Consider the following 8,435-nt stretch of genomic DNA (forward strand, 5'->3'; position numbering starts at 1 on the left):
CTATTGGTACTATAATCATATTATGAAAGGGTTGGGAGAGGGTTAGCATTTTTTAATGTATTTTCTACAAAGAGGTTTGATCCAGTTGCCTTATTTTAAACAACATAGAATATAAGACCTTGAATCTTCATAATAATGAATTAGTTTTGTTTAGCAGAATAATTAATTTGTTTTTTAATAACAATCTCATCTGTGACAAAGTGGCAAAAGGATCAAGAATTCATATGAACACTCTAGTAGTCTGGGTAGACTAGAGAAACAAGATTCATAGACACTCATATGGATATAAGAAAGAATTTTATATAAGAGCAATTGAGTATTGAGCAAACATCCCAGGCTAGTACATATCAATCCATAAGTCCGATATTACCCCATATGTCAATACTAGTCCATAAGTTATTCTTCAGACTCACACACCATACAATGACACCAAATGCAAGAAGATCACAGACCAGTGGGTGGAAAGTCTTATGGATCCAGTGGTGGTAGAAGCTGCTCAGCACTGGTGTGGGTCTCCACATGGTTCCTCTAGTGCCCAGGACTCTGGCTGAATCAGGGTAGCTCCATCTGGCTTTTCAGTAAGCATGTCTCACAGGAAGTGAGCACATGACCCCCCTCCAGCGAGCTCTTTATCTCCTTAGTGCCTTCAAAAGAGGTCATCAAGCTGCAACCTCACTGACAGACAAAACTCCACCCCTTCACTCTTAAGTCTCAAATTGACAATAGATTATATAACCACCATAAAGACCAAGTTCAAAACTTGTATTACTTGACCTGTAACACAAAATTGAATCCCATATTTCCTTTGTAAATATACAGGTTATTTTTTATAAAACAGAAAAAGGACATTCTGTATGAAGTTACAGTCCTATGGAAAAAACAAACTTAAACAATGTTTATTTGACATTTTAATTAAAAATCCATCCATTGCCCATGCTCCCACTGTTCTTATACTTGTAGATTCTTTTTAAATATAGCTGAGGTGAGCAAAACCTGCCAGAAACCAGAATGGAGGTAAATATAAGCATTCTTAATTGCAGATAGGAAACAAAAATACACAAATATATTGTGGCTTGCCTATTGGACTTTGAATCTTATTTATACTTATATTAAATAAATCAGACAAATTTTAAAATATCAAAGTTATTAATTAATTTTAGGATATAAATAGTTATTTTGATGAAATTAAAATAATTAAAATGCCTAAATATAGACCAAGTTTATATTGACCGTACTACTTACAATGGTTGAATAAGTTTTAAAGTATATCCTTTCCTAATGTATTGCTAGTGATAAACATTGATAGCCTAATGTGTGTTTTCAACATACAAGAGCAGTAAGAATATGATATCTTTGGATTTTTTAATTTTTCATCCTTTCATAATACATAACATGCCAATTATGAATAATTTTTGCATGTATTTTTCTCAGAGCTTCTACCACATTTTTGTTCCAACGGCTGTGTATGAGAGGTTCAGCATGGGACTGAGGATGGTATAGAAATCAGAGACACTGCTCTTGCTCTGAGGAGTGCAAGGCACTGGAAGTCAAATAGATGACCATAGCTCAAAATTGAGAAACACCACCATCAGCTGGGAGGGACATGTGGTGAAATTTTTCTCTCTCCACTTGGAAGAATTTATATGGAGAACACCAAGAAAGATGTAAATACAGTGAACCCTCGCCACTTCGAGCTTCAACTTCCGCGGCTTCACTCTATCGCGGTTTTTGCATAACAGCGCATGCTCTGTCATTACTGCCACTGATTGGCTCATATTGTACACGCTTCTGTCTGCATCGCTACGTATCAGAGCTACGTATCAGATGCATTTTGAGGAGTTAGTTGGCCTCACAATGGAGCATCTCTCGCATATCGTAAGAACAATCAAAGAAGTTTAGGACACGATTGAAGAATGGGATCCAGAAATGAAACGTGCATTACGGTTCCGGAATGCACTTGATGGGGCAATGGAACCCTACAAAACCTTTTCACTGAAATGAAGAGACAACGTCGGCAACTGCCAATCACAATGTTTCTTAAACGTGTACCCAGAAACCCACTGCCTACACCCGCTCCTTCAGAGGAAAAAGACGGTGACCCACCTGTAGAGTACATCCCTTAAGTCATTTCATAGGCTATTGATTACAGTATTTGTAAGAACTATGTATAATAATACTGTATGTGAAATATGTAATACTGTAAACTAGATGCCATAAATAATATAATAAATGATAATTGTAATGTCCAAAATGTTTTACTGTATTTTCCCTTTTTCGTTTAATAAATTGTGTAATACGAGTGTAATGGTGACTAAAGGGTGTTTTTTCATGTCCTCTATGCTCTAACTATGAAAATACTTGATTTACAAATAAGGAATCCTACTTCCCGGAATTTCATTTATCACGGTAGGGTCTAGAACCGATTAAGCACGATAAACGAGGGTTCACTGTAAATATAATTCCCCTTACTGACACTACTTTATCATAAGCTGAAGCATCCACAGATGGCGACTTGAGAACAGCCTGTATTTCACAGAAGAAATGATGGATTTCTCTGGAGCCACATCTAGGAAAATGCATGGAATATGTGGTTTGAAGTAGGGAATTAATTGTTCTCCCAACCCAGGACACAATGGCCATCTGCAGGCATACATGAGAATTCATGATGGTCACATACCTCAAGGGGTTATAAATAGCCACATATTGGCCATAGGTCATCAGGGTGAGCAGAATACACTCACTGCCTACAGGCAATATATGAAATATCTGTTGTGCCTGAGAAAGTGGATAAGCAGTGGTGGAGATGAGGGAGAACTGACAAAGCGGGAAGTACATGGGGCTCTGGAGTTGGGGCTCCAGAGAAAGAAGGAGGTCCAGAATTTTGTTTTCCATGATGGTAACAATGTAGAAGAGGAATACTGATCAGATGAGGAATTCAATGTGTCTTGTGCCTGGAAAAAGTCCAAGAAGGGCTTGCAAAGGAAAGATGTATCAGTTTATTCTGGAGGCAATTAATAGTATTTGGGGAGAGGAAATTTTTTATCATGAAAATATATACTGACTTTGTAATGAAATTTCTATTCACAATCTGTCCAATCCTTGGAGATGGTCAATTGTAATTTTAATGTAAATAGATTTATAATTAAATAACATATACAAATAAATATACATTATTAAATATCCTTACCAACAAGTAGCTTTCTACATGGACAAATTCAGCCATGTAAATCAGTTGTTAAAATTTCAGGAATTTTGACAAGTAGCTATTTCAGATTGATTGAGATAGTTTGAAATTCTGTATGATTAACCCTGGTCGTTTTACAATAGTACAGTGCTGTTTTGCATTACTATCATGATTATTATTTAGTAATGCTCGTCTCTATGTAGAAGAGCATGTCAGAAACACCATAATTCTTAAATATATGTGCTTCATTTTTTCTGGACTGATAACCAAAGAAGTCTAATGTCATGAGAACTGTGGTTGTGCAAGTACAGATGGCTATGAAACATGCAAGGAGGAAGGGTGGCAATGTGTGTGATTCAAAAATAGAAGCTTTAACAGGATATTGTTCTTAATTTCTTTTCTCAATATGTGCTATATGATAGCTATACCTAGAGTATTGAAGGCTGACTAACATTTACTAACTACTTCAATACCCTACTCCCTGTATTAAGATATGTATTATTGTGGCAGACCTGTGTCTGACATTGTCAGTGAATGTAATTGTTAGCTTTGCCTGACTGCCAATTTCCATTGTTTGTGCAAATAGCTAGTGTCCAATCACATAAGTATTTATTCTGTACAAGTGAATAATACAGGTATTATAATGTGTAGTTAGCCTACACTTGTTCAATAATCCTCTCTCAATGGTGTTTTAAAATTAGTACCATGAGTTAATTAATGACACTATAAATGGCAGGTACTTATATTCCTGGGGTATAATCAATAAGATTCTCTACCATAAATTAACAAGGATGTTTCTAAGGTGAACCTGATACAGATAAAAACATAGATTCAGGAATAGATTTTGGGATCATCCTTAATCCTAGCTCCAATCTAAGAATAATCAGTTCTTATGACATGGTTTTGCTCAATATTCACCCACCCTTGTGAATGAAATGCACATGATATGGGTGTTATAGTAAAGTGTGGTGAAGAAATCAAATGGTCACCAGCTATCAGTTAGAGTAGCATCTGGGGTCTTAAAGGCTTGTTTCCAAACAAGCATCTATCTAAATGAGACATCAACTAAACCCACATGAAAGAAGCACACTCTGACCCAAGGATTGAAAATTATTAATACAAATCCGGAGGAGAAAATAGTATCAGATCTTAAATTGTGACATTGTGCTGTACAGAGGCTATGGATGACAGTGGAAGCCAAAATACATTTGCAGGATCTACACAGGGAGTAAGCCTCTGGTGATTTCCCTCTAACCATAATTGTAGGATCAGAATAATCTGGTTACCAGACAAAGAGTATTGGAGAGACAACAATTGTAGATTAAAATGATTAATCTGACTTTAATGGTTAAAACCTGGTCACGTAACCTCCCTTTGGATACACTTAAATCTTGAGCTAGTGTTTAATATTTTCTGTTCTAATAATCATGCTGTGATTGTAGATGGTATGTGATTATTAAAGCATTTTAAATCCTATGCCCAGTGTTCTAATCCAGATATCAGGATCTTGGCTCTGGAATCCCCTCTTTTGTGTTAATAGTGTCTGAATTATCCTAGGAGGAAGAAGTATTAAGACATACTATGTGATGTCTTAATATGTGATTAAAGATTTCATGTGCTGTAGAAGGAACATCTAAAATAGTCACAGGAAAATGTTAGCAAGATGAGTGTTATCCTTTTTTATCAATCATGTGGGAAATAATCGAATGTCTGAAGTAATATTCAGGAATACCATTTCTTAGATTTTCTGATCACTTTAATACCTATTCCTTTCAAATATGGCTAACCATAAACATTTAGTGATGATTTTTCTATAGTTTGTTGTTAGGTACCACTAAATCAGTTCCAGCCCAAAGTAATCCAAGGCACAAAATAAAGACTCCCACTTTGTTTTTCCTACCATGAAAGCCATTGTTACACATGTTAGGGATCTGATATTGGTAATTCAAATACTGAGTATGTATTTTCCAGTTAGGTATACTGGGAATGAGGAAATTATTACAAGGTGCGTTTATGACCCATTGGAACACCTAAGAGACAAACTTGAGCTAACACTCCATTAATAACCTGACCTCCATATGCTCCTACTCTGACTTGTGGGCCTCTGAAACATTTTAAATTTCCTGGAATTAGTGTAAATTTTAAGAGAGTGTCCAGTAATCCCCCCAGGAAGTTAGATTATTTCCTTTCTCTCATGACAAGTCACTCTTGTAAGAGGTCATAGATCTCTTTGAAGAAGGCTGAGAGAAAGCCTAACAGTATAAATTTGTGTCAGTGAACTGTGATTCTTCTTCTAATGGACCCAGCCCCCTCTTCATTCAAAGACTGTGTATTGTTTCAGTACAATAAGTATCCTCTGGGCACATCCTGTGTGGGTCTAACATGCCAATTTCCCTAAGCCTTTAGATACCTAGCTTTTACCAAGGTAGGTCTGGTACTTGAACATAATTGACTGTATAGGTCATTATGAAAGCCATGCTTCATCAAACCAATCAAGTGTTAGATCCATCCCTACCTCTTGAGTTGAAACACTGAATAAATAATCTGTGTTTCTCACTGCCATCCAAACAGACTGCATTTGAGTTAATTCTGACTCATAGAGCTCATATAGTACAGAGTATAACTGTCCCTTTGATTTCTTAGGTGGCAATTGAAAAATCATTGTATTGTGACTCTTACAGCTCTTAACACAATCTATACATAGATTCATTGTATCAAACTCATTTGTACATATGTTGGCATCATCATTTTCACAACATTTTCTTTCTACATGAGCCCTTGGTGTCAGCTCCTGTTTCCCCCATTCCTCCCCCTCCCTCCCCCATGGACCCTTGATAATTTATAATTATTATTTTTTATATGTCTTACACCAACCACTGTCTCCCTTCACCGACTTTTCTGTTGTTTGTCTCCCTAGGAAGGGTTAAAGGTCCATCAATGGACCTATCTCCCTACCCCCCCGCCCCCACACACACTTTCCCTTTACCCTCCTGGTAACACTACTGTCATCATTCGTCTTGAGGGATTTATCTGTCCTGGATTCCTGATGTTGCAAGCTCATATCTGGACCAATGTGCATGCTCTGGTATAGGCAGATTTGTCAGGTTGAATTGGGGTCATGATAGTGGGGTGGGGGGAGGAAACATTAAAGAACTAGAGGAAAGTTGTGTTTCACTGTGCTATACTGCACCCTGACTGGCTCCTCTCTTCCTTTTGACTCTTCTATGAGGGGATGTCCAATTGTCTACAGATGAGCTTTGGGTCTCTAACCCACCCTCCCCCTCATTCACGTCAATATAATTTTTTTGTTCTGGGTCCTTGATGCCTGATACCTGATTCAATCGACACCTCATGGTCACACAGGTTGATGTGCTTCCATGTGGACTTGATTGCTTCTCAGCTAGTTAGCCACTTGTTTATCTTTAAGCCTTTAAAACCCCAAACATATCTTTTCATAGCCAGACACCATCAGCTTTCTTCACCACATTTGCTTATACAGCCAATTTGTCTTCAGCGATCTTGTTGGGAAGGTGAGCATCACAGAATGCTGGGTTATTAGAACAAAATGTCCTTGCATTGAGGGAGTACTTTGAGGCCCAATGTCTGTCAGCTACATTAATGCTTAACATATAAGTATATGTACACAGATCTATTTTCCTATAATTATATATAAATATATTTACCTAGGTACATGCCTGTATGTAGACCTCTATAAATGTTCTTTGCCTTCTAGATCTTTCCTCTATTCCCTTTTACTTTCCTCTTGTCCCACTATCATTTTCAGCCTTCATTCGGGTTTCAGTCATTCCTCTCAGTTACATTGCCCTGGATCAAGCCCCACCAGGCATCCTATGCCCTCCTCGCCATCAATTTTAGGTAATATGTTGTTCTCTTGTCCCTCGGTTTGTTGGCAACCCCTTTCCTTTCTTCCACCTCCCCGTCTCCCATTCCGCGACCCCCCTCCCCCCGGAACCATGGGTCCTGTTTTCTCCTCCTTATCTAGATAGACATGCAAAAACAATATTAAGCACAAAAATAAAACAACGCAAAATAGAACAGCAAAAGAAAACAAAGAACAAAAGAACAAAAAAAATAAAAGTCTATAGTTACAGGTATGTTTGTTGACTTTTATGAGTGTTTTCTGGTGTCAATGGAAACATAGAACTTTCCTCTTGTTCTTTAGTGCTTCACCCGCCCTCCCCACACCCTCACTGTCATAACCCCAATTCTACTTTACAAATCCAGCTAGACCATAGCATGTACAGATAAGAGCTTGCAACATAAGGAATCCAGGACAGAGAAACACCTCAGGACCAGTAATGAGAGTAGTGATGCCAGGAGGGCATGGGTAAGGTGGGGGAGAAAGGGGAAACCAATCACAATGATCTATGTATAACCTCCTCTCAAGGGAACAGACAACAGAAAAATGGGTGAAGGCAGACAGCAGTCGGCTTAAGACTTGAAAAACAAGTAAAACTTATCAAGGAATCATGAGGGAGGAAGGGTGGGGCAGGGAGAAATGAGCTGATACCAAAGGCTCAAGTCAACATGGGTTTAAAGATGTACCTATAGAGAGGGTGATAAATGCTTCATGGAGCCTAGACAGGCTCGCTCCCTTGTTGCTTGGATTGGAATAGAAGGTTATCTGATCTGGGAGCAGACGCCTGACTTCATCTTTGTGTTTATTCTTATAAAAGTAGACTCATATAGTATTTGTCCTTTTGTGATTGACTAATTATAATGATTAGGATATTCATTCGTTTGGGTATTTGATTGAGTAGTATATTTTCATTGTACTGAATGCTAATTTGGGAGGAGGAAGAGTTCTTCAGTCTTCTATTAATCAGGAAGAAGTAAAATCCCAGAGACTCTTGAAGATAGTGACAGGCTTAGGGTCTCCAAGGAGGTAGAATTATAAGCATCTTCCACAGTCCTTTGGGAAGTGGTAGCTATTTTGGCAGGTAGAATATCTTGTTAATTAAAGCAAAAGGACAGAGTGCTAATGGGGCATTTGAAATTACCTCCTACGCAAATACAGAATCAAGGGGTTTGTCTCATTTTATAAAATATATCATTTCCTTTTCTCTTCTTCCTCCTCTTCTCTCTACATCTCTCAGGTCATATTTAATCCTTAATTTGTTATGGAATCACACACTTGCCTTATAGCCAGTCTGTGAAACAGTGAAAAGGAATATATGTTGACTCCGAAAATATCCAATTAGAATGTGTGCATTTTCATGCTTTAAGGAGA

Source organism: Echinops telfairi, unplaced genomic scaffold (assembly GCF_000313985.2).
Source record: "Echinops telfairi isolate 266 unplaced genomic scaffold, ASM31398v2 ScPeMD7_7469;HRSCAF=8507_0, whole genome shotgun sequence".
Classification (NCBI taxonomy): domain Eukaryota; kingdom Metazoa; phylum Chordata; class Mammalia; order Afrosoricida; family Tenrecidae; genus Echinops; species Echinops telfairi.